General features: G+C 43.2%; 1 long non-coding RNA gene across 1 annotated transcript; it reads left to right on the forward strand.

Moving 5' to 3' along the window:
- The first annotated feature begins 7 nt into the window (after positions 1-7).
- On the forward strand, positions 8-26,904 carry LOC119867022. The gene is made up of 3 exons (XR_005382010.1): positions 8-992; positions 7,017-7,153; positions 26,846-26,904. It is a non-coding gene; the product is annotated as an uncharacterized LOC119867022 (long non-coding RNA).
- The last annotated feature ends 16 nt before the right edge of the window (positions 26,905-26,920 follow it).

A 26,920-nucleotide genomic window follows, 5' to 3' on the forward strand; every position in this document is an offset into this window, starting at 1 on the left:
GGCCTTCGCTCTCCGGAGGCAGTGCCCCTGCAGGCGGAGAGGTGTCCTCGCGCGCCCTGGGGTGGGGTCCCCTGGCGCGTCGCCGCCCGGGTCCCGGTGGGCCTCGGAGTTGCCGGGTGTCGGGCCGCCGGACGCTTTGTGTCGAGCCCCGGGGCCTGCGGGATCCTGTTCCGCAGAGCAGCTCTCCGAGGGGAGCCTTCCAGAGAAAGGCTCTGGGAAGCCAGCCTGCCACGCGGGCTCCCATCCTCGCTGTCCCCGCTGGTGTTGCGTGAGGCAGGTCCTCCCAGCCGCAGCCGAGGCCGTCTCCTCCTCCCCGCAGGATCCCAAGTTCCGCCCTGGGGAGCACCGATCGGCCCTCCGGACCCCTCCCCGCTCCCGGCTCCGCCTCCGGGTTCCCCCGAGGTGCGTGTGCACCGAAACCGCTGCAGTGACTCACAGTTGCAGATGTTCCCACTCTTCCTTTCTGGCGGAAGGTGGCGGGCTGCTGGCCTCGTGCCTGCGCCTGCCGCATCCCAGATGTGCCTGCTGAGCGAATTCACGGCGGAACCGGCTCCGGATTCCCAGGAGCCCGGCCTGAATGGCTCGCGGGGATCCCTCGCCCGCATCTTCCTCCAGCTCTTTGCAGCGCCGGGCACGATGTGAATGAATGAACGGCGGCTCGCGGGGACCCGGAGGAAGACAGGGGCCCACGCTCAGTGGGGCTCACAGTCCGGGAGGCGAGAGAGAACAGGTCCTTTGACAATCACAGGGAATGTGTCGCTTGTTTCCACCGCCAAGCGGCCGCCGTTAGGCGTTTGTCAAATGCAATGAGCTTATGAGTTCCATGTTCTCTCCATTTCACCCAGGAGGACCCCGACACTCAAGACGATGTGACTTATCCAGGAACACGCAAGCTGGTGGGATTGGCTGTTAGGACTCAAATCCAGATCACTCGGACCCCAGAGTTGAGGCCCTTCTCTGTCCGGCCTTTCCAGTCACCCCCACTTAGCACAGTAAGATGAGAGGGGGGCCCCAAGCTATTGATGTTGCCTACAAGGAGTCTGGGGCCACTTTTATGGTTCCATTTGAACTGGTCTTTTAGGCAAAGTAGACTTGATAGACGTGGAGGAGAGGAAGAGTGTCTCATGCAGAGGGAACAGCAAGGGCAGACAGTATAAAAGAACAAAGCTTATTCCGGTGGATTGTGAAACCCTTCCTGTGTTGTCCTTCCTGTGTTTTGCATTCCCAGCCACTGCTTGGCATCATCTGGTTGTCCTGCAGGCACTTGGAGCTCAGAATTTTCATTTTGTTTGCATATTCCTAGAAGCGGCATGTCTGGGTCATACAGTAAGTTAAATACAACGCCACAAGAAACTGTCAAACTTTTCAAAGCGGTTGTACCCTTTTACACTCTTGCCAGCAGGATAGGAGTTACAGTTTCTGACAATGTCATCAACACCTGGTATTGTCAGGTTTTTGACTTTTGCTGTTCTAATGGGTATGTGGCGGGACCTCATTGCGGTTTCAATTTGCTGATTTGTGACTGTGAAGATTACATTGTTGAGTATCTGGATTTTGTTGTCTTCCTTTGAATAGTGCAGACTTATTCTGGCAAGTGGTTAATCTGCTTTTAGTTGGGCTAGATTTTTTCAATCCTTGTTTGTAATCTTTTTTTGTGGCAGATCTAGAGTAGCCTTTACTCCTTAATCAGATTAGCTTTTATTCTAAAGCATGGGCTTTCGTGAGGCTAGTGAGTTGATGGCAGGAATCTCAGTGACCAGATTGTACATACCATAGAGTGTCCTCACAGATGAATGTTCTGGTGCTGTGTAACCCATCTTCGGTTCTTACTTGCCTCTGGGCTGGGAGTCAGAGCCCTGATACTGTCTAGCCTGATGGGTTGAACACACATGGGGTAGGATTTAATTTGTTTTAAGTAAAAAAATGAAAGGATATTCTTGTACTTCTAAATTTGTGGAATAAGAGTTCTCATCACATAGAGATTTAATTTCCCTTTCTGATTTTATTAGTTCCAACCAGGAAACAGAAATCAAAGCAGCTATTTTAGTAGAATTTAATATAAAGATCTGTCAACTAGGTATTATTTATTTTTATTTTTTTTAAAAAAGATTTTATTTATTTATTCATGAAAGACACACACAGAGAAAGGCAGAGACATAGGCAGAGGGAGAAGCAGGCTCCATGCAGGGAGCCTGATACGGAACTCAATCCCAGGACTCCAGGATCACGCCCTGGATCGAAGGCAGACGCTAAACTGCTGAGCCGCCCCGGGATCCTGGTATTACTTATTAAGTAGGTAACTGAAAGTTAAAAACTCAATCATGGGGCACTGGGGTGGCTCAGCTGGTTAAGCGTCTGCCTGTGTCCTGGGGTCCTGGAATTAGACACCCCCCCCCCCCCCCCCCCGCATTAGGCTCCCTGTTCAGTGGGAAGCCTGCTTCTCCTTTTCCTGCTCCCCCTGCTTGTGCTCTCTCTCTCTCTCTCTCTCTCTGTGTCAAATAAATAAATAAAATCTTAAAGAGAAACCAAAACCTTAATCACTTCTTGGCCTTTTGGCTAAGATCAAGTGAAAGGTAAAAATTCCATATTTTGAAGGAGACAACTGCAGGAAGCTGCTCTTTCCCTTAAGCTGGAGGTACAAAGTGAAGAAACTGTAATTAAAACCTTTAGGAGATTGGCAGAGGGCCCCATGGGAGTGCACCTGGGGGGGGGCGTGGGGGGGGGCTATAGAGGAGGTCCCAAGACTAGGGCTGGTGCTTCTCACAGGGTGTGTAATGAAGCTGATTCTGCTGGCTGAAAGCTCCCCAACTGGGTCCAAAGGGAAGCCACAATAGCTTTGCCAGGATGAGGAAGGGCTTCTGGTGTGAGGCCAGCAGGGAACAGGAAGCAGACAGGAAACAGCTGTTCTGGCTTCCTCCCTGAGCCTAGCGCTCTCCCTTCAGCGCCCCCTTTGTCAGCACAGGGAGCGGCTGGCAAAGCAGGCAGGTGGTTTGCTGGGTGCACTGCAAAGCCGGGGAGAGAAAGTGCACTGGGAGCTGAGAAACAACAGCTTAGTAACCAGCAGCACGATGATGTTCGAAACTTCTCTACATGTTAATTGTGTGCTCCCCACCATGTGATGCTTGCTCTGTCTCCAGCCAACCTCATGCCTTTCTGCCTCAAATCTTTGCTCATGCTGATATAGCTGGAATATCTGTTCTTGAATATCTAGCTCAAATTCCCTAGTGGCATTGTCCCCAGATGCATTTCATCACATTGTCCCCTGAGCCGCATGTGGCTGTCTGAGCGTGCATCTTGATTCAGAATCCAGACCTTATGCATTTTTCATGGTGCCTGACATGCTGCCCTCAGTGCAGCGGCCGATCTTTTGGGTGTTGACGATGGACAACATGAGCCAGGTTGAGAGAATCAGCCTCCTGACCAAGCCCATCAGCCATGGGGCTGTGTCCCCACAGGAAAAGTGTCGTGGCTCTGCTGTATTCTTACCTACTTGTTCACAAGGAGTAGCATTGATCAGACCTTATGAAACCTCCATCTGAGTTTTCCTCCCACTCAGACAATTTCTGAGGTTTTTTCCCTTTTTAGTTTTAAGTGGTTGAAGTCCTTTGGGATCCCTTCCACTTTCTAATCAATACCAGTATTTCCTCAGAACCACCAGGGAACCCCTGTTTTTACTGGCTTTTTTTTTTTTTTTTTTCTGACGCATTATGGATGTGACTCTAGAACTCCTGATTTCACTCTAAGGATAACACAGTGGGGTATTTCATTCCATAGAATTCCAGGCCTCCAATGTGAGAGAAAAGCAACTGGGGCAGGAGACCAGACTCCATTTCCCGGTGGGCTGCTGATGCCAGGGAGTGGGGGGGCGGTCCTTGATCTGGGAGATAGGGTCTAGGCAGACCTGCTGGGGGCAGAGGTAGAAGAGGTGAGGGCTGTGGGGCCCGAAGGGAGCTCCATGGAGGGAGAGAGAGAAAGAGGAGGGAATTTTGAATATTTGTGATGTAGTGCTTTGGGGTATCTTCAAAAATTCCTACATATGATTCTACTTATTCTTTAAAACTTCTAGGGTCGATTTATTTTGTGTTCTATTTTATTATTTTATTTTATTTATTTTTGCTTCACCCTTCAGAGGAAGACTTTAAGACCCTGTAGCTATGATCTGGCTTCCTAAATTTATCAGAAAACAACTTTAAAAATGGATTTAAATAGACCTCAGAACATTGGAGTAAAGTCGATTTTTCTTCTCAAAGTGAAGTACAGTTGAGTAGCTCTGGGAGGAAACTGAGCAGGGGTTCCATCCATGTGGATGTGGGGGCAGGCCACACCTGCCTTCAGAAGGTCAGGCCTGGGGCCCCAGTGGGACCCACTGAATCAGGCTCTTCAGAGACAGTGTTTGGAAATCTGCAATTTTTATGAGCTTCCAGAGAAGTCAGAGAACCATTTCTGGAGGCCGCTACTTTTATCATGTGATTTAGGACATGGAAGGTGGAAGGAGGGCTCTGACCATGCTCAAGGTCAGGAGTCTCTGGCTGACTCCACGTCACGCTGCTGCTCAGTCTGCAGGGCCACTGCAGCCTTCTCAGATGGCCTCACGTTTCCACTTTACTTTCTTCATGACCAATAGAAGGTAGAGTCATCTCCTGAAAGAGAGGAAATAAGAACTAATTGTCGCTTAAAAAAAAACTTTGTTCAAATGCCAAACTCTTAAATACCCCATGCTCTCCTCCTTTTATTTGAGAGAGAGAGAGAGAGTGAGTGAGGGGGATGGTAGGGAGGAGCAGAGGGACAGGGAAAGAGAAGGTCTCAAGCAGACTCCCTGTTGAGTGAGGAGCCCAACAGGGGGCTTGATCTCAGGACCCTGAGATCATGACCTGAGATGAAATCAAGAGTTGGACGCTTAACCCAACTGAACCACCCAGGCGCCCCCTTCCCCCCTTTTATTTCTTGCCTCTCTCTTTCATACCCTTTTACTGTTACCTGGTTGACCAGAGCTGTCACTTTAGAAAGTGGATGGTCTTCACACAGAGACTGACTTGATTTTAGATGGGAATGCTGGCCTGTTTCCTCCCAGGGCGATCTGTAGTGCCACCTTCTGGACCTGTCCACCCTGCTCCTCACCTGAGCACCTGGCCAGCAGCTGTGCATTTCCATTGTCTTCCATAGGTGATAGTAAATACAATGTGTTCCTTTCATAGACTAATAGTTTACCTTCTCTTTGATATAACAGATTAATGAAAGAAATCTGTATCAATGCGAGCTCGACACTAAACCATCGTTATCCATAGAAAAGTAAAAGTGGAGGGAGTGAAGTACAGTATGAGGACCTGTAGGCTCAGCAGATCCAGCTGCTCTCAAATGCATGCATGGTGTTTTCCTTTTTCTCCACCACTCTTCTGTCTTGTGCACCACATTCTCCCCAGGAGTGGAGGTGACCTCGGGGCAGGTAACTGGCTTGAGCAGAGGTCTGCAACTGCATTTGGCCTGGAGGTTTCTGTCCCTTGAGGCAGTTTTTTTTTTTTTTTTTGGATTGTATTTATTTATTTGACCGAAGAGAGAGCACAAGCAAGGGGAGCGGCAGAGGGAGAGGGAGAAGCAGGCTCCCTGCTGAGCAGGGAATCCAATGTAGGGCTTGATCCCAGGACCCTGGAATCAGGATCTGAGCCCAAGGCAGACAGGCAGACACTTAACCAACTGAGCCACTGCCCCGAGGCAGTGGTTCTTAAGGAATTAGCTTGGGGGAGCTTTCCCTTCCCCTTCTCTAGGATGTCTGTCAAGCCTGGAGGCACATTTGGTTGTTGTAACTGGGAGGGAGAGTGTTACCGGGATCTAGAGGGTAGAGGCCACGGATACAGCTCCAGATCCTACAACATGCAGGACAGCCCCCACCACAGTGGATTACTGGGTCCCTGGGTAATCAGAGTCACTAACGTCTGTACCGAGCTTCTGCTGGGGGTGCTGTTTCACGTGCTGTGTTTTATCTCATTGTGACCTCATGGTGCCCTGGAGGCTAAGCGGTTGAACCCCATTTTACTGTCAGGGAAACTGAGACTACAGCCAGCTTAAATGCTCTGCCAGGAATCACAGGGTCTGAAAGAGGCTGAGTCAGGTGGCAAACTCAGCTTCAGCCCCTGTGCCAGGCTGTCACAGGGCACCTGCCTGTTGGGAGGGAGTGCTGAGGAAGACTGCTCTGCTTTCACTAGAGTTAAGCAGACTTGTTCTTCCTTGGCTGGGGCCTGGTGCCCAGACTTGACCCCTCCAACAGTCTTGGGCCCCCCTTGGGCCCCAGAGTTCCCACCCGCACTGATAAATGCTTAGCTGGATCCTGCTGAGGTGCAGCCTCAGGAGAGACTTTCATACAGTATCTCCCCACCTAAAAGGGCAGGTTGCTGGGATTTCATGACATCTATGCACAAGGTCATGGCAGGCTATCTGCACCTGCTTGGTGACCATTGTACAAGAAGCAGAATTTGTCTGGGACTTGCTTTGTCATATATACTTGGGGAGGGAGGTTATGTCTGTGCATACATGTGTGTATGGGTGTCGGGAAAGGAAGGAAATCCTCAACTACAAATATTGGTGCTGCATAATCAATCCCAAAGAGTCCAATTAGACATGCATGGCCAGTTTGGCTTGGGAATGCCCATAGCACCCAGCATCTGGTCTCTTAGAGAGCTCAGCACGGTGACTGTGTTCTTGGCATCTCTGCAAGGAGCTTGGTCTGGAGCACCTTTGCTAGTGTGAGCAGAATCTGCAAAGGCTGTGGAGTTTGATGGGAGGTCCAGGGAGTGGCAAGGGAGGCAGAGCTTGTGCCAAAGAGGGACTCAGGGACCCGCCCCCCCAACCCCCAGGGTTAAACTCTTAAGACTGGTAAATGGAGACCATCCCATATCACTCGGGTGTGTCATACTTTTGTGTTTGCTGTGAAAGGCAGAAGACATTATTGGACTGTTTTATTGTTGAATATTTTTTTAAAATCCACTAGTCTTTCATAATCTTTTATCTCTGTCATTTATCAGCCTCTAGGCAGCAAGCCCAGCAGAAGCTTCGGGGTGGAAAGTGCATGAATGGAGGTCTTGGAACCACGTTTAGCATGGACTGGAGTGTAAATCCCAGCGCCCGCCTCTCCCAGTCATTCAGCCTCTCAACCCCTCAGGTTTGTCATCTGTAAAATGGAAGTATAATGGTGCCCACCTCGAGGGACTGTAGTGAGGACTAGTGAGTTAATCTTTGTAAAGTGCCCAGAAGCTGCTACACAGTAACTGCTGTTATTAGCCTCACCTAAACCACACAGCCTAGCTTCCTGTGTGTCACTATTGGTAAACCCATTTCCATGTCTTCACGCCGGGAAGCAAGACCACACCTTCCCATTCTCAGGTATCTTTGCAAACCATTCCTGCAGCCAGGGGCTCTTGTCATGGATGTCAGTCGGACTATTTGTAGGCTGCAGTCACTGACATGGGGTGCAGGTGGTGGGTGTGTGTGTCCTGGGTCTTGGCTGGATGACTCTGACCTTGGCTCACACTTAGCCTGAGGTGGATCTCAGCTGTTCAGTGCATCCTGGAGCTGCTGTAACAGATTAGTGAGAATGGAGAATTGGCTGATAGTTTTGTGGGGAGGCAGGAAAAGTCTGAAGTTGCAAAGTCTAAAGCAAAACTGCACAAAAAACTAGCTTCAGGTCTTGCTCCAGGTCCCCTCCCAAACCAAGATCTCCCGTCGTTCTCCATCTGCCTCCCTCCTGAGCACATCCTCATCTTCTCCCCAGACCCTGCAGCCGCAACCCCCTGTTCTGTCCAGTTCAGTGCTCAGCTAACCAAGGTCCTCCCAGTGATCATGACCACAGATGTTTCTTTGCCTTGGTCGATCACACGTGTGTTGTGTGTGAATGTTACATGGAGTCTGAGGCTGTGAGCCTGAGCATTTGAGGTCCTGTGATCCCCTCTGCTGCGTCCCATGTGTTGTCTCTAGTAGTTTCAAGTCTTTCTGGAAACACCTCGTTTCCACAGTCCACCACCCCTTACTCATAATCCAAAGTCCAGAAAGCTCTGGATCTTTCTTTGTTTCTTTCTTTGTTTCTTTCTTTGTTTATGTTTGTTTGTGTTTCTTTTTCTTTGTTGTTCTTTTTTTGCTTGTGATGTTAGATCGGTTTAGGAGGGAGGGCTATGGGGAGGGAGGGAGGAGGGCTTTTCTTTCTTCAGGAAGAGGGATTGGGTGGGGGAGGTAAGGGACTAAAAAGTTCACGCCTTAATTCTACTTCCTGTCATTCCTTACTTACTTCCTTCCTCCTTCTCTTCTTCCTTCTTTCCTTCCTTCCTTCTTTCCTTCCTTCCTTTCTCTTTTGAAAGCTCTGTGTTTTATGTCGGTGTTCCATAACATTTCAGCAAACTCCTTTGGAAGCAAATCCTTGACCTACACTCAGGCTACGAATAGCTTCATTTATCTCACTTAGTGTGAATATTTATATTTTGCTATGGAAATGGTAACGTGCTCGAATATAGGGTGCTGCTGTCTACCTCACTGGACTGTTATCAATATAGGATATGCATCAGTGTCTTTCAGAAATCCAAAGCATTCTGAATTACAGTGTACCCAAGAATTTCAGGTAAGGGATTTGAAACCTGTACAACTTTTATGTCTCTAGACCTGCTGAGCACAGAAACTACTCTTGGGGACTCCAGCAGACCACATGGTCTGAGACCTGATGGGATGCAGGTCCCCACAGAGATGCACTGAAGGAATGTATGGGTGCTTGTAAATCCACATGACTGCTCAGATTTATGGGTGCCTAAATACTTTGCTCACCCATTAAGACGGAGCCCCTTAAATGTCCTTTGGTCAGTTTAGCTCATGCCCTGAGAACGTTGTTATTTTTTTTTAAAGATTTTATTTATTTATTCATGAGAGACACATAGAGAGAGAGAGAGAGAGGCAGAGACACAGGCAGAGGGAGAAGCAGGCTCCATGCAGGGAGTCCGACGTGGGACTCGATCCCAGGTCTCCAGGATCACACCCTGGGCTGAAGGCAGCGCCAAACCACTGAGGGACCCAGGCTGCCCAGAACTTTGTTGTTATTAATGTGTTCAAATATTTTTGCCTGCAGAGTTTTCCTGTCAAAGGGCTTTTGCCACCTCGAGGAAGGACTTTTTGTTCTTTGTGTTGAGATCGCTCTCAGATCTTCTCTGACAGACTTGCAAACACGCTGACAAGCCCCAAGTGATGGGATATGGGACCCTTGGTAGGTGTGGAGGTGTTCAGCAGGTGGGGAAGCCCCGCGCTTGCTCATCAGCACAGGTTCTGCATCAGAAACCCAAGTGGGCGTGTGTTTGACAGGATCTGCCAGGAAGTGCAGAATGACTTTCTTGATCTGGAAATGCAAATCTCAGATATTTTACACGTTTGCAGACATTTTAAAACAGTTGTGGTAAGACGCAAACTTCACATTGATAATATTTTGGGATTCTGCAGTATTTACTGAGAGAAATGCTCAATGGTGTTTACCCAGGTGCACTCTCTCACCCACCGACTTCTCTCTGGTCCTGGAACTCCTGTCCCGCTGGGACCCCCAGTGCAGATGACTGAGTGGTATCTTCTGGATTTTGCTCCTCTGACAGACACATTGCTCCCCTCCCTGGGTCTTTCGTCTGCCTCACCAAATCTGCCTCTTCAAGATTCTGTTCAAAACTCTCTTCCAAGGAACCTTCCCTAAAAACCTGACTCCATATGCCGATTTTTTTATAATTAGCTTTTCCTACATGGTTGGTAAAATGAGATCCGACAAACACAATTTGATGGCAATGAACATTTGCACTCGTGTAACTTTTCTCTCAAATTACTTGCTTAAATTCCCAGTAGTGAGTTTGCTGGATCAAAGCAGCTAGACGTTTTTATGGCTGTAGAATTCATTCATTCAAAAATATCTGCTGCACATATATTGGGGGTACAGGGTTGTGCCAGGAGCTGGCTGTGTGACAGTGAACCAAACAGCAAACTCTCAGCCTTCCTGGAACTGATCTTCTGTTGGGGGAGAAGCCCACAACCCAGTAAACAAGTAGATATGTAGAATATCACGTTAGGTGATGGCCATGGAGAATAGCAAGGTGGTGTAGGAGGATTAGAGAAGTACCTGTGGGTCAGGGCACGTGGGTGGCTTAGGTGGTGAAGCACCTGCCTTCAGCTCAGGTCATGGAGTCCTGGGATGGAGCCTTTGAGTTGGGCTCTGTGCTCAGCAGGGAGTCTATTTGTCTCTCTGCCTCTGCCCCTCCTGCCCACGTGGGCTGGCTCTCTTTTTCTCTAATAAATAAATAAATCTTAAAAATATATAAAAAATAAAAATTAATAAAATAAATGAATAAGAAAAATAAATAATAATAATAAAAGAAGTACCTGCGGATGGTGAGGAGGGATAGGGAGTCGCTGTTTCATATGAGGAGCTCAAGAAAGGGCTCAGTGTTGAGGTGATATCTGAGCAGAGACCTGCAAGAAGGAAGTGAGGGAGCTCTGCTGACACTATGTAAGGGAGAACAATTCAGGCAGAGAAGCAGTAGATGCACATGTCCTGTGGCATAAAGCACCTTCAGGGACTTCCATTATGTGTATGCTGGTATACTTGAGGGTGTCTCACAGGTCTCTGGGGCTCTATTCATTTAAAAAAAATTTTCTTTTCTTTCTTCTGTGAATTGAATATTTGTGTCTTCCCCAATCCTCCTAATTCATATATTGAAGCCCTAATCATCAGTGGGAGGGTGTTTGGAGATGGGCCTTTGGGAGTAATTGGGTTTAGATGAGCCCATGAGAATGGAGCCCCATGATGGGATTGGTGCCATTATAAGGGGATGAAGGGACCAGAATTCTCTCTGCCCTGTGAGGGCACAGTGAGAAAACAGCTGTCTATGAACTAGGAAGAGGGCTCTCGCTAAGAACCCAACCATGTGGGCACCCTGATCTGGGACTTTCAGGCTTTGGAGCTGTGAGAAATCATTATCTGTTGTTTGAGCCACCCAGCCTGTGGTCTTCTGTTGACAGAACTTTCTCTTCCTCCATCTGCCGGGGTAATCTCAACTGACCTGCCTTCAGACTTGAGGCCCACTCATCCATTCTTCATGGCAATTAATGTACAGATATATATTAATCCCCACTTCTTTATTGATATCATCTATGGTGTGACATCGTTCTCACACCTTCCTATTGTTCACCAGATGCGGCCTCCTTTAGCTCTTTTTTTATTTAAGATTTTATTTATTTATTTTGAGAGAGAGACAGAGAGAACAGAGGGGCCGAGGGAGAGAGAGAGACTCTCAAGCAGACTCCATGCGGAGCATGGGGCCCGACATGGGGCTTGATCCCATGACCCCAAGTTCATGACCTGAGCTGAAATCAGAAGTCAGACACTCAACCAACTGTGCCACCCAGGTGCCCCGCCTTTAGCTCTTTGAATGCATTTATAATAGCTGAGTTAATATCTTAAATTTTTTATGTTTATTTTTTAAGATTTTATTTATTTTTAAAGATTTTATTTATTCATAGAGACACACACACAGAGAGAGAGAGAGAGAGAGAGAGAGAAAGAGAGAGGCAGAGACACAGGCAGAGGGAGAAGCAGGCTCCATACAGGAAGCTTGACGTGGGACTCGATCCCAGGTCTCCAGGATCACACCCCAGGCTGCAGGCGGTGTTAAACTGCTGTGCCACTGGGGCTGCCCTAAGATTTTATTTATATATTCATGAGAGACACAGAGAGAGAGGCAGAGACACAGGCAGAGGGAGAAGCAGACTGTGGGGAGCCTGATGAGGGACTTGATCCCAGGACCCCGGGATCACGACCTGAGCCAAAGGCAGATGCTCAACCACTGAGCCACCCAGGCATCCCAATATCTTTATTTAGTAAGTTGAACATCTGGGCTTCCTCAGGGGCAGTTTCTGACTTTTTTTTTTTTTCTTGCGGAACATATTTCCTGTGTCTTTACATGTTTAATGTAATGTTTTCTTGCTGAAAACTGGACATACCAAATACTATGCTATGGTGGCTCTGGAAATTGCATCTCCCAGGCTCTGTTGGAAGCAGCTGGGGTATGTTTGTTTACTGACTTCTCTAACCAAGTGTGTAGGTTCTATTCTTTGTTATGTGTGCCACTGGGGTTTCTAGGGAACTTCCAGACAGGATAATATCTGGGAATGGGGCTTTGAGGGGAGCTCCATGTCCTTACTGCCCTGCTGGGAAGAGGAAGAGGGGCCTAAGGACCAAGGGAAAATGCTATGAAGTTCACATTTCTTACTGAGATTCAGTAATTTTTTTGAAGAAATCTCAAATTGTTGAAAGTCTTCGGTTAATTTCCGGAGTTGTGAAAAAGTTGCTCTTGACAATCTTCCATCATATGCAGCAGAACCTATTTTCAGCATTTTCTTGAAACTCACTTTTATATTGCTTATGTTCAGATTTGCACGACTCTTGGCTCATCACTCACTAGATTCTGTCCTAATCCAACCCACCCGCGTACTATGGATCCTTCCTGGCCGTTGCCTCCCTGTGTCTGTGCTGGCTCCTGCCTCCCCACAACCCTGGCCTTACTTTCCAGGCCTGTGTCACACGCAGGCACTTTATTTTCTACTTTCAGCTGAGGACAGGAAGGGACTGTTTTCTGATTATATGATCATCACGCTTTCCATGACTCATGATTAGAGATTTGACTACACTTTATATCTAGACTCTCAGCTCAGTTTTGATACACGTTCTTTAGAATTTTTATATATAAACTATATATATATATATAGATGGGGGCACTGGAGGGAGAGGGAGAGAGAGACCTCAAGCAGACTCCACACCTAGGGCAGAGCCTGGCATGAGGCTCTATCTCACAACCCTGGGATCATGACTGGAGCTGAAATCAAGAGTCAGACTCCTAACTGAGCCACTCTGACGCCCCATATACATTTTTAAAATTGAAGAACAGATATGATGAATCAATACTTTTTTTGGAAGTGTGTGAGTGAAAATCCCAAATAAGCCATTTGGGGGGATAAAGGGATTTAACAGGGAAGGATGGCAAGCAGACATGATGGTTTATTACCCGTCTGTCCTTGCTTCACCAGAAAGGCCAGGTGGTACTTGGACCTAGGGACTGCCTCCAGGGAGGCTGTATGGACTCAGAACTGTCCTTCAGAAGGGAGGCAAGGAGAATCCATCCTCTGTGTCCTCCTGTTCTGTCTCGCATTGTCAAAGTCCCTTCACAGAGCATCAGCCTCTTGTACTTGTAGGTCCTGCCACCCACTCAGGAAGTCCCAGGGGTTGGAACCCCTCATGGGGTATTGTCACCCTGTCTCTGGTCAGCCTGGCTTATTTCTCTTAGGGAACATATGGTTTTTGTTCTGTCTTTCCATAGGGTCCTTCTGGCTGGTGGTGGAATGATGGTTACCCTCTGCTTTAGAAGTGGTCCTGCTGGGTGAGAAGGTCCCCAGGATGCTTCCCACTCAGGGATGCTGTTACTTTCACCAGCATGAGTGATGGCATTCATCCTGGGGGTGGAAAGTGTCCAGAGCAGTGAAGGCAGCACCGAGAGAGGTTGGGGGTGATCAGATCAGCCAGGTTTCCCTGGAGGCCTACTCTGTGCATACTTGGCTCTCCTGTCCTGCTCGCTTCTACCTCTGGCCAGCCTCTCAGACTCCTGCTTGTCCAAGGACTGCCTTGGCTGCTCTTTTTGGAGCAGAATGTCCCCATCATGATAGACATGTGCTTGCCATGATGGGTGTGTGCTTGCCACACTATGAAGTGTGCTCCCACTGTGTCTATTTCTCCCTTTGTTGACCTGTTTTATCTCCTACTTCTCTGCCTTTTGCCCCCTTCCCTCCTTAGCTCAGCTTTGGAAGAACCTTAGAGGTCGTTTAGAGCAGTGGTCTTCAAATTTGAACAAGTATCAGAATTACTTGGAAGTCTTGTTAAAGGCAGATTGCTGGGTCCCATTCCAGACCCCCAGAGTTGCTGATCCAATCGTCTCTGGTGGGGCCTGAGAATCTGCATCTCTACCAAGTTCCCAGGTGCTACTGACTCAGGAACCACACTCTGAGAAGCACTGATGTAGACCACCCTCCTCAGTTGTCTCACAGATCTATAAGGCACATGCACAGTGGCTGAGAGTGAAGACTTGAGGTCCAGCTTGCCTGGGCTCAAATCCTGGCCATGGGCAAGTTCCTTAACCTCTCTATGCCTCAATTTCCCCATCTTTGAAATGGGATGATATTAGAGTTATGAGGGTTTGGAATGGTGCCTGGCTCATTGTTAGGTCTGTATAAATGTAGGCTGAGGTGATTCTTATTTACTCATGGGAAAAGGGAAATTGAAGGAGTGAAAGTCAGATCCAAGCTGGCAAACAGCACATTCTAGAAGCCTAGACTTACCTTTCCATTATGACACTTCCTTTGGGTCTTTTGGTCAGGAGCTACTTAAATCAGCTCCTGAGGAAGCCTGTTACTGAACCTAGAAGAACACGACATTGTTTTGCAGAAACCCCAGCATACACCCAACACTTGGGGGTGGGGGAAAGGATGGAATTGGTGGCAGATGGAACATGGACAGGGAGTGGTCCAGTTCTTGAACTTCCAGCCTGCGTCTCTCAGGGCCTGTTTCCTCATGTGTGGGCTCTCAATAAAATACCTACTTCTGAGGTTCGGGCAAAGGCTTAATCTGAAAATGCATTGGTAAAATGCTTAACACAGTGTCTGGCACAGAGTGAACACTTGTGGATTTTTGTTACCAGTTCTTCTGCAACAGAATAGTGCTGTGTCCGCCATACTGCTTAACACAGGTTTTCTCCAGATTAATTGTCTAGCTGGATTATACCAGCATCTCCTTATCCCTTCAGGAGGCCTTCTGATGTATGGGCCCAGCTGTGAAAACAGATGGTTTTAAAAACTATCCATCATGGAAACTATTAAAGATAAATGGTCCCAGGAGTAACCTCATGATAGAGTGGTCATGCTGTGGTTCTTCAAGGGGGTGGGCATCCCCAGTAGCCCCTGTGGTGCCTTCCAACTGCTCTACAGAATGACTCACATTGTCTCTGTTGTTTGAAACCACTCCTGGTGAGTTTGAATATCTCAGTCCCACGTTTGTACTTGAAATTCTATCTGATAGTTGGACATGGTTTTGCCTAAATTCCTGTCCTCTGGCTTTAATTATTATGCAATGAAGTTGGATTGACAAACTTGAGACAATTGAAAATTCTCTCCTTTTGAACCTCTCTCTTTAGGGGAAAAGATAAAGCATAGAAAGAAAACCAGGAGCACCTGGGTGGCTCAGCAGGTTAAACATCTGCCTTCAGTCAGGTCATGATCCCAGGGTCCTGGGATTGAGTCTCGCATTGGGCTCCCTGCTTGGTGGGGAGTCTGCTCCTCTCTCTCTCCTTCTGCCCCTCCTTCTGCTGTGCTCTCTCTCTCACTCTCTGTCAAATAAATAAATAAATAAATAAATAAATAAATAATAGATAGATAGATAGAAAGAAAGAAAGAAAGAAAGAAAGAAAGCCAGCAAACAAAAATAAGAGATATTGGTAATATATTTAAAACAACCTGGAGGGTGTGTCCTCATAGCCTCTTCTTCTCACGGTCACTGGGAGCATGGCTGATGCACATGGGGCCTGAGCCAGCCCTCTGTCATGAGGCCTGAAGCTTGTATTATTTGGGGAGCATTCACTTAAAAAATAATACTAAATTCTGAATGTAGATTTAGGTATGTTAGTAAACCTTTACGTAGGAGAGAAAAAAATATCACCCTCAGTTATAAGTTTGATAACACATACATTAAAAAGTCCAGAAAAGTAATCTACTGCTTTATTTTTATTTTTAAATATGCCTTAGTTTATCTTTTAAAAAAAATTAAAATTTAAATTCAATTTAGTTAACATATAGTGTATTGTTAGTTTCAGGAGTAGAATTTAATGATTCATCAATTGCATTTAACACCCAGTTAAATGGGTGCCTCATCACATCAGGTGCCCTCCTTAATGCCTATAACCCAGTTACCTCATTCCCCCAACCTCCACCCCTCCAGCAACCCTCAGTTTGCTTCCTAGAGTTAAAGAGTCTCTTATGGTTTGTTCCCCTCTCTGTTTTTATCTTATTTTCCCTATCCTTCTCCTATGTTCATCTGTTTTGTTTCTTAAATTCTACATATGGGTGAAATCATATGGTATTTGTCTTTCTCTGACTGACTCTTTTTCCTTAGCATAATGTCCTCTAATTCCATCCACATCTTTACAAATGGCAAGATTTCATTCTTTTTGATGGCTAAATAATATTCCATTGTGTATATACCACACCTTCTTTATCCATTCATCTGTTGATAGACATCTGGGCTCTTTCCACAGTTTGGTTATTGTGGATATTGCTGCTATGGACATTGGGGTGCAGGTGCCCTTGAATCACTGTTTGTATCCTTTGGATAGATACCTAGTGGTATAATTGCTGGGTTATAGGGTAGCTCTATTTTTAATTTTTTGAGGAACTTCCATACTGTTTTCCAGAGTGGCTGCACCAGTTTGCATTCCCACCAACAGTGTAAGAGGCTTCCCCTTTCTCCACATCCTCATCAACATCTGTTGTTTCCTGAGTTGTTAATTTTAGCCATTTTGAGTGATATGAGATGGTATCTCATTGTGGTTTTGATCTGTACTTCCCTGATGCTGAATAATGTTGAACATTTTTTCATATGTCTGTTGGCCATTTATTGACTGGATATTTTGCTTTTTTGGGGGTGTTGAGTTTGATAAATTTTTAACAGATTTTGGATACTTTTGCAAATATCTTCTCCCATTCCATAAGTTACCTTTTAGTTTTGTTGACTGTTTCCTTTGCTGCACAAAAGATTTTTATCCCAGTATTTTATTAATTAACTGCCTGAACAACCTCTTTTCCTCTTTATGTATTTTTGGGGGGTTGTGTTTTTTTTTTCTCTCCTCATTTGACAAGGGGTTAAAATACATTTTGAAATATATTTAAACAGAGAGAATAGATTGGTAATTCAGTCTTTCCTCTTAACATCTGCTACCAACATGCATTTATTATTGACAGTTGAGAAAAGATACATCAATTGATTGATTTTAGCCTTATAGTTTATTATTGGTAATATCAGGTCAAGTTTAGGATTGCTATTAAAATGGGGCAATACTTATTGAGTTTCTTTTACACACAAGCTTTATAATTTCAAGGCATTTCAAGTTCTTTTGTGAGTGACTCTTCCTAAATATTCTTTGAATTGACATCCCTCACTAACCAGATGGTCATCAATGTCCTTGTAGTGACGTGGACTGCTTATGAGACACTGAATACTGACACTGATAAAGACAGTTTATAGAGACTATCTTTAATAGGACTTTTAGACCGTCTTTATCAGTGTTAGTATTCAGTGTCACAAAAGCCAAGAAATTGAAATCTTGTTGCAATGTGTTTCCTCCCATTCATTTCTCCTTATTAATTGGATATCAAATTATTCAAAAATCTATTTCTATTATAAATTTATTTGTCTTAATGATATACTATTTTGGTATAATCTAAAATTTTTGTTATTAAAATTCTCTATTCAGTATTGAAATAATTTCTGTTCATTTCCATCTGTATAGCTTTAAAATATTCTATTAATTTTTATGCATATTTTTCTCTCTTTGCTTTAACAAATTTTAAAGTGTCAAAAAAGGCACTTATCATACATGTCATGTAAGAGGTCTGTAATTTCTCACTTATTTTATTGAAATATTCCAAAACATCTTTTCAAATTGCAGTTACATGCCATATTCAAGCTTCATTAATTTTGTGAATAATTTTTTTTGCATTCCTGTTGTGTTTGGGTTTCTCTCTTGAATGTTTAAAAATATATATTATAATATTGTTATATCCAAGTTGCTAGGCTTGAACAGATTTATAATGGCATCTCTCTATAATTAGACTCTTCAAAGAAAAGCCAGTTTATATGTGTGGTTTATGTACTCCATCAATGAACCTGAAAAGAAAACACATAACTCTTGCAAAATATCATGCTAGTGATATTTTGGTCTTGTTTGGACAGATTTTCCTCCTAGGAGACTAAAGAAATGAAATGCACAAGGTAAATATATTATGATATTGTGATATTTGTGTCACTGAGCCAGGTGAATTGTTACAGTGGGCAGGAGGAAATTGTTTATACAGTAGACTGGCTAACAATAACTTAACTTTATAGGGAAGTGATTGTTAATCACATACATTTATTTTATTAAACCTAAACTAATGGCAAACTCAAACCCCCTTTAGCAAGATCCCCTAAATTGCTGCAGCCTCTCCAATTCTATCAGTCATGAAGGGAAATGTGACACAGGGACACAGTCATGAAGTACAAGTGAACAGAGATAGTGGTCTAATTTTTGGGTCCATGTGTTGATGACATTCATCAGTTTTGGAAATAGATTTCAGCTAGTATCTTTCTAAATGATTATTCTGACTCCTTTCTCTCTCTCTCTCTCTCTTTCCTCCTCTTTGCCTCCCTCCCTCCCTCCCACCCCCCTCTTCTCTGGGACTCCAATTACATATATGTTGGATATTCCATATTGTCTCACTCACATTTCTCTCATGTTTTTCATACTTTTTTCTATGTTTCAAGTTTAGAGAATTTCTATTGAAATATTTCTACTGACATTTCTACTAGATATAAGCTCACTAGACTTTTTGTTCAATTTGCTATTAAGTGCACTCATTGAATTCTTTACTTTGGTACTGTATTTTTTAGTTGTACAATTTCCATCTGGTTCTTTTTGGGGTTTTCACTTCTATGGTGAAATTCTTTGTATTTTTTCCCCATTTTTCACATATTTCCACTGAAAATGTTCACACTTATTCATTAATAGATTTAAAGTCTTTATTTGTTCATACCAGTTCTGGGTCATCTGTGGGCCAGTTTCTATTGACTATTTTTTTCCTTTTAATTTTGGGGCACATTTTCTGGCTTATTCACATGCCTCGTGATTTGTTGTTTTGTTTTTGTAATTAAGTGCTGAAGTTTATATACAACATAGTGGAGACTGAGAGAAGTAATAATTTTTCCAGGGAGTGCTTCACCTTTTGTGAGTCAGGTATCTCTGATCAAGATCTGATCTCTATAATGTAATCATTAGTTGAGCTGAATTAGGACCTGGGTTGCCACTCCAGTTAATTTAGTCTACCTCTGATTTCAGATATGTTGAGAATGGGATCACCCTCACTCTAGTAGGGCTGTGAGATCTAAGCACCATAACACCACAGAATTCCTCTCTGCTTTCTTCTATATCATATTCTGACTTCCTGGCCACCATTCTACTGAGTAAATTTCTGTGGGAGAGAATTGGCAGCCAGTGATGTCCATCTCTGTGTTTGGGCTCCTCCAGATTGAAGTCTACACATCAGCTGTTAAATTCTCAGTTAGCTTCCCCCTATCCCCCAAATTTTCTCTGCCTGTAGCAGACTGCTTTTCTGCCCACCCATGCTCCCATGCTTAACAACTTGCCCCAGGAATGGAAGGGGCCACTGGTTTGCACTCACCTGAGATGAGCTAATTTCTCTCTAAATTTAGTTTATTTAAAGTTTTAAAAAAGATTTTATTTATTTATTCATCAGAGAACAGAGAGAGAGGCAGAGACATAGGCAGAGAGAGAAGCAGGCTCCTGAAGGTAGCCTGATGTGGGACTCGATCCCGGAACTCCGGGATCACGCTCTGAGCCAAAGGCAGATAGATGCTCAACCTCTGAGCCACCCAGCCCTCCCAGTTTATTTAAACTTTGAATCTACAGCTCTTCAATTACTTTAAAGAAAAATACAATGTAAAAACTTGTTCAGGGCTTCCTCATTGCTTAGTGCTAATCTTTTATGATCTTTCACATGCTAACAAACAGTGGAACCTCTTCATTTCTTTTTGATTTTCTAAAATTCCCTCTTTTACATATCTTTTCTCCTAAGCCATTATTTGCTTTGTTTATTGGTTCTGATGTGCCCTAATTTAGTCTTTATTTCTAACCTTGTACTTCTCAATTTGTTTTGAGTTCTGTCATTCGCCTTTTCAAATCTTATGTTTCTGAATGTTTCTAATGATGACTTAAGTTACATTTTATTTTATTTATTATTATTTATTTATTTATTTAAAGTTACATTTAAAAAAAAGATTTTGTGTATTTATGTGAGAGAGCATAAGCAGGGGGAGTGGCAGAGGGAGAGGTTAGAATCATGTTGCCTGCTGAGATCCCAGGATCCTGGGATTGTAAAGGCAGATGATCAACTAACTAACCACCCAGGCGCCCCTTAAGTTACAGTTTTAAAAGATTTTATTTATTTATTTGAGAGAGAGAGAGAGAGAGACTGAAAGAGAAGGAGAGGACCAGTGAAGGAAGGAGCAGAAGGGGAGGGAGAGAGAATCTCATGCAGACTCTGTGCTAAACTTGAGCCAAAACCAAGAGGGGTGGATACTTAACCAACTGGACCACCTAGGTATCCCTAAGTTATGTTTTAATAATATGTATTATTTTTAATTTGTTTCACCTCATTTCAAATATGAAGCTACCTTTACATCTGCATTTTATAGCATATCATTTGTTATACTTGCATTGTCTGTAGGGGCAGTATTATGTTCTTATTCTCTTTTCTCTTACAATAAATTTATATTAGACTTGTCCATGATCCTTTTATTTTCCTTTCCTTTTCTCCTTCCTTCGTTCCTTCCTTCGTTCCTTCGTTCCTTCCTTCCTTCCTTCCTTTCTTCCTTCCTGTGAAATGAGTGTTTGTGTATTTATAGGCATGAAGGATAGGTCATGATTTGTTTTCTAGCTTCATGGCTCTACGACTCCCTCTTCTGCTGCTTTTGCAAAGTGGTGAAAAAACTATTGTCTTGTATTTTCTGAGATCCGACTTTCTGATCCCTTCCCCCACTTTTTTCTGTAATATCTCTTTTTCTCTGCATCATTTGTTCCTGTTCTTCTCATTGTGGACTTTTTCTTGAAAGGAAGCTTTAGTATGCTACTTTTGAGGGTTCATAGACTGTTCCATCATGGCCAGAATAGAATATCATGGTCCCCTTGTCTTACCCATGAATTGGATCCTACTATTCTCAGATTGGACCTCTATGTTTTAATGAATATGGGTCATCAGTGTGGTTTTCCTGTTCTCTGGACTGTTGGAATCCCTCTCCTTCCTCCTACTCAGATCCTCAACCCCACAATCATTTGGCTGTAGATGATTTCCTCTATATGCTCATTTTGTGAGATTCATTGGGAGACCTTGTGATTTATTTTGTTGTAGGATTTCCAAGTCTTTGATTTTTTTTTCAAGTCTTTGATTTTGATATACTAGTTGCTTGGTCTCTTTTTATGTGGGAATTTGCTGGAGGGGGGGGGATTAAAATATCATACCCTATAATCTCTCCAGAATCTTTGTCATAATTATCTTCAAAGGATTATTATAAAAGAATAACAACAGAAGAGTTTAGTCATGATTCACTTCTGATGTCAGTCAATTGGGATAACTCTATAGAGGATGGTTTTCTCCCAGTTTGGTGACTAGACAAGGCCATGTCACCATCTATGACGGTTTGAATGGACCTCCCCCTCTCCCCCCCAAAAAAAAAAAAAACCCTGACCTGGCTCCTTCACATCTTGTATTTTCTCTGTTATGAGCTGAATTGTATTTCTCCAAAATTGTGTTGATATCTTAATCCCCAGTACCTCAGAATGTGACTGTATTTGGAGATAGACTCTCTAAAGAGGTAATTACATTAAAATGAAGTAATCTGGGTGGGCCCTAATCCAGTCTGACTGTATCCTTATAGAAGAGAAGATTAAAACACAGACACACAGAGAGAAAAGGCTGTGGGAAGACAAAGGGAAAAGATAGACTGGCAGGGGAGAAGCCTCAGAAGAAACCAACCCTGCTGCCCTCTTGATCTCATACTCTTGACCTTCAGATCTGTGAGAAAATAAGTTTCTTTTCTTTAAACCACCCAGTCTGGGTTACTTCGGTATGGCAATGTTAGCAAACTATTTCTCTCTCTTTCTCTCTCTCTCTCTCTCTCTCTCTCTCTCACACACACACACACACACACACACACACACACACACAGAATCTCTTGGGAGAATTTCACTGCTTGCGAGAATCTGTTCCCAGTTCACCAAACCCTGTACTGAAAGATTATACCAGGGCTCCATTTTCACTTTTGGTATCTAAGAATAGCTCTCTAGATGTTTCACTTCTTTAAAAACTCATTTTGTGGAAAGAATAAGTTGCAATAATTTTTATTTTATTTTGTGATCTTGGCTCAGCAGAACTGAGAAGGTGTTTGACTTTTTATGCTTTCATATTACCTGTTCTTATTATAGCTATGCCTAAAAGTGTTTAAATTATACTAAATATAATTTCTGCATTCTCCTCCCCAACCACACTCAGAATTTCACTCCAAGGGTTTTCTGGAGTGGGAGCACGGTAGAAAGAAAGGGAGCTTTTTGGCAGAGAGGAGTGGGTTCAAACCTTAAGTCCGCTGTTCACTTGTGGGATGTTGGTGAGGCACCTAACATCTCTGAGCCTTTGCTTTCTCCTTTGTAACTGTGAAATGATGTCCCCTTTTGAAGGATGGGTGTGAGGGTTACATGAGATAAAGCTGTAATTTGCTTCCTGGCACATAATGGACACCAAATAATGCTGCTTTCCACTTTTTCTCTTCCTTTTCCCAACCATAGTTAGCCAGAAAAAATAATTGTGGACCCAAGAAAAGTCCAGTTAATTGTATATGGGTTTAAATTTGAGACATATTACTTACTGTACTCCAAAATAAATATCTGCAGAAATTCAAAGAGGTACTGCTTCAAACTCGGGAAGCACATCACTAAGCTGTTCTGCCAACAGCTTTCTGACTATGGTCTTCTTTTCAGAAACAGAGGCTGTTTCAAGAATTCTATATGCATTATATTTATTCAGCGACTGGCAATCTGGTGTCCCACCTAGTGGTCAGCAGGGGATAGCCCATTTCAAAAAGAGATGAGAAGACAATTCACATTATCTTCTGCTGGGTGGAAGCCTGAAGGACAGTTTGTGCTCATCCTTTTCTCCCCATTTACAGGGACTCAGGACATGTAAAGCACAAGACATGAGGAATGGCAGTATGTTTGCATATGCTGTTGCAGTGGTGGGATAGAGATTGAGAAGAGAAGTTCTGCTTGAGAGAGAGTCATCAGATTAGGAGGCATATGGGTGAATGGTTTTCTTAAAATATGAAATATTTCAAATATACAGAAAAGTTCATAAAAAATCAGCACATTTACCAGCCAGCTCTATTGAACGCTAACATTTTGTCACATTTGCATCCTATTTCTTTTAGAGGCAAAACAGCGCAAATGCTGGCACAGTTCCCAGTATACGCTGCTAGGATCCCTTTCTCTTCCCAGTCCCCCACCCAGAGGTATCCACCATCTTTGGTGTTTGTCTTTAGTGGCATTTAAAAATTCTACTAACATCCATGGGTGAATCCATGTTTTTGAATGTTTTCAAAATTTACTGATGTCATACTGAATATATTTTTTCTATTGTAAATGAGTAATGCAATAACTTCCTTGTGCCATTTTCCCTATGGAGCTTCCTAAGAATTTTTCTATTACTTTCCTAGAAGTAGATTGAAGAGCAAGTATTTTGTTTCCAGAGAGATTGTACCAAATTACCTTTCAGTTTGGTAATTGTACCAAATTACTCTTCACCAAATTACCTAATAGTGTAAGTGGTCCCCATTGCTCTACATCTGCAATGATACTGAAACTGTTAGGCTTTGAAATACTTTCAAAGTTGATAGTTACAAAATATTCCACAGTATTTTAATTTGTATGTCCCTAATTAGTATTTATATTGGGTGTCTTTTTAGATGTTTCCTTGGCCCTTTATTTTTCTCCCTTGTGAATGGGCTGTTCATATCTTTTGCCTTCTATTTCCTGTTGGATTTTTTTCTTATTGATTCTCAAGAATTTCATACTTATTACAGATATGAATCGTTTTTTTAGTTATATGTTTGCAAGTATCTTCTCCCTGTCTGTGACTTACAGGTTTTTAGTAAAAATTTTAAGATGAATTATATATATGTACACAAAATGCACAGATCATAAATGTAGAGCCCAGTGATTTTTTTTTTTTTTTTTTACAAAGTGAAAAAACCCATGTAATAACCACTCAGGTGAGCAATTAGAATACAACTAGCCTCCACTTTAGGATCTTTCTAACATCTGCCACATTCCAGAGATAACCACTGTGTAGACTCCTGAATCATTTTGTCCTGTTTTGAACTTTAAATAAATGAAATCCTATAGTATACACACACTGGTTTCTTTCAGTCAATGTTACTTTTTGTGAGATTCATTTATAATATTGAATGTAGCAGTGATTGCTTTTTTCCATTTCTATTTAGTATTTCATTGTATGCGTGTATTATATACATGAATCCATTTGACTGTTAGAAATATCTAGGTAATTTCCATTTTTGGACAATTATGAATAATGTGTAAACATTCTGGTACATGTGTTTTGGTGTATGAGGAGAGGAAATGCTAGGTCCTAGGACATGCACTTGTTTAACCTTAGTAAATATATGTTGGCAAATTGAATTTAAACCAAAAAAATAAAAACCTTATAAGTGCTTCTTGTAGTGATGCTCTGGGTACCACCTGGATCCCCACTTTGTGACTGAGCACTCATCCTCACTTGTCAGGAGTTTGGTTACTAATGCATCTCAGCTGAGACCTTCCCCAGGCATTGAACTCAGCTGAAGGGAGCTGTCTGGCCAAACCATATACTCTCAGCCTGGTAGCATCCAAGATGCAATGAATAATAGATGTGGGAATAGAAAAGTCTCCAGCTACCATGTTAATTCTGGACATCTCTGGAGAGCCATCCTAGCTTTATAGTAGCAATGTTAACAATAGCCAAAATATAGAAAGATCCCAGATGTCCATTGACAAATGAATAAAGATGAACACACACACACACACACACACACACACACACACGGGAATATTACTCAGCCATCAAAAAGAATGAAATGTTGCCATTTGCAACAATGTGGGTGGAACTAGAGGGTATTATGCTAAGTGAAATAAGTCAGTCAGAGAAAGACAAATACCATATGATTTCACTCATATGTGGAATTTAAGAACCAAAACAGATGTACATAGGGGAAGGGAAGGAAAAATAAAATAAGATGAAAATTGAGAGGGAGGCAAACCATAAGAGATGCTGAACTCTAGGAAACAAACTGAAGGTTGCTGGAGAGGAGGTGAGCAAGGAGGATGGGGTAACTGGGTGATAGGCATTAAGGAGGATGCTTGATGTAATGAGCACTGGGTGTTATATAAGACTGATGAATACTAAATTCTACCTCTGAAACTAAAAAAAAAAGGAAGCAGCAGTAATGGTGAATACCTTTGCCTTGTTACCAGCATAAGGAGGAAAGCAATCTTATATTCCTGGAATGAATTCCATTGGTTATGATGTATCATTGTGGTTTTGTTGTTGTTGTTTTAAGGTTTTATTTATTTATTCATGAGAGACCCAGAGAAAGAGGCAGAGACACAGGCAGAGGGAGAAGCAGGCTCCCCACAGGGAGCCCATGTGGGAGTGGATCCCAGGATACTGGGATCACAGGATCATGCCCTGAGCCAAAGGCATACTCTCAACCCAGATATCCCTGTATCATTGTTTTTATATTTTCTTGAATTCTATTTGATGTTACTTTGTTACAGATTTTTGGATCTAACCTTATGAGGGATATTGTACTATAGTTTTCTTTTCTCATCTTATCTTTGTCATAAAATGAGTACGGAAGTGTTTCCTCCTATATTTCTAAAAGAGACTGGCATTTTATTTCTATTTGATATAATTTTACTAATGAAACTGATTTCTTTGACTTATGTTTCTTTTATTTTTTAATTTTTTTTAAAGATTTCATTTATTTATTTATGATATACACAGAGAGAGAAAGAGGCAGAGACACAACAGAGGGAGAAGCAGGCTCCATACAGGGAGCCAGATGTGGGACTCGATCCTGGGTCTCCAGGACTACACCCTGGGCTGAAGGCGACACTAAACCACTGAGCCACCCGGGCTGCCCTTATGTTTCTTTTAAATTTATTTTTTATTTTTTATTTATTTATGATAGTCAGAGAGAGAGAGAGAGAGAGAGAGAGAGAGAGAGAGACAGGCAGAGGGAGAAGCAGGCTCCATGCACCGGGAGCCCAACGTGGGATTCGATCCTGGGTCTCCAGGATCGTGCCCTGGGCCAAAGGCAGGCGCCAAACCGCTGCGCCACCCAGGGATCCCCTTATGTTTCTTTTAAATTGAAGTATAATTGACAAGCAATGTGTAAGAACTTAAATTACAAATTCAATATCTGATATATGTTTCTCATTTTTCTTCTTGTGCCAGTATTTTGAAGTATACAACTATGATTGCAGCTTTGTCTATTTCTTCCTTTAGTTCTCTTATTTTTATTTCATGTTACTTCTCTTATTTTAAGCTTTGTAATTGATTACATTTAATATCATTACAGCTTCTTTTTTAAAATTATTTATTTATTTATGAAAGTCACACATAGAGAGAGAGGCAGAGACACAGGCAGAGGGAGAGGAAGAAGCAGGCTCCATGCACCGGGAGCCCGACGTAGGATTCGATCCCGGGTCTCCAGGATCGCGCCCTGGGCCAAAGGCAGGCGCTAAACTGCTGCGCCACCCAGGGATCCCCTCATTACAGCTTCTTATGTAATTTATCCTTTTATTTTTATAAAAGCTCTCTATCTCAGGTAATACTCCTTTTAAAATAAAGATTTTATTTATTTACTTGTCAGAGAGAGCACACACAGGGGGAGCGGCAGGAGAAGAGAGAAGCAGGGTCTCCACTGAACAGGGAGCCTGATTTGGAA

Source organism: Canis lupus, chromosome 31 (genome assembly GCF_011100685.1).
Source record: "Canis lupus familiaris isolate Mischka breed German Shepherd chromosome 31, alternate assembly UU_Cfam_GSD_1.0, whole genome shotgun sequence".
Taxonomy (NCBI): Eukaryota; Metazoa; Chordata; class Mammalia; order Carnivora; family Canidae; genus Canis; species Canis lupus.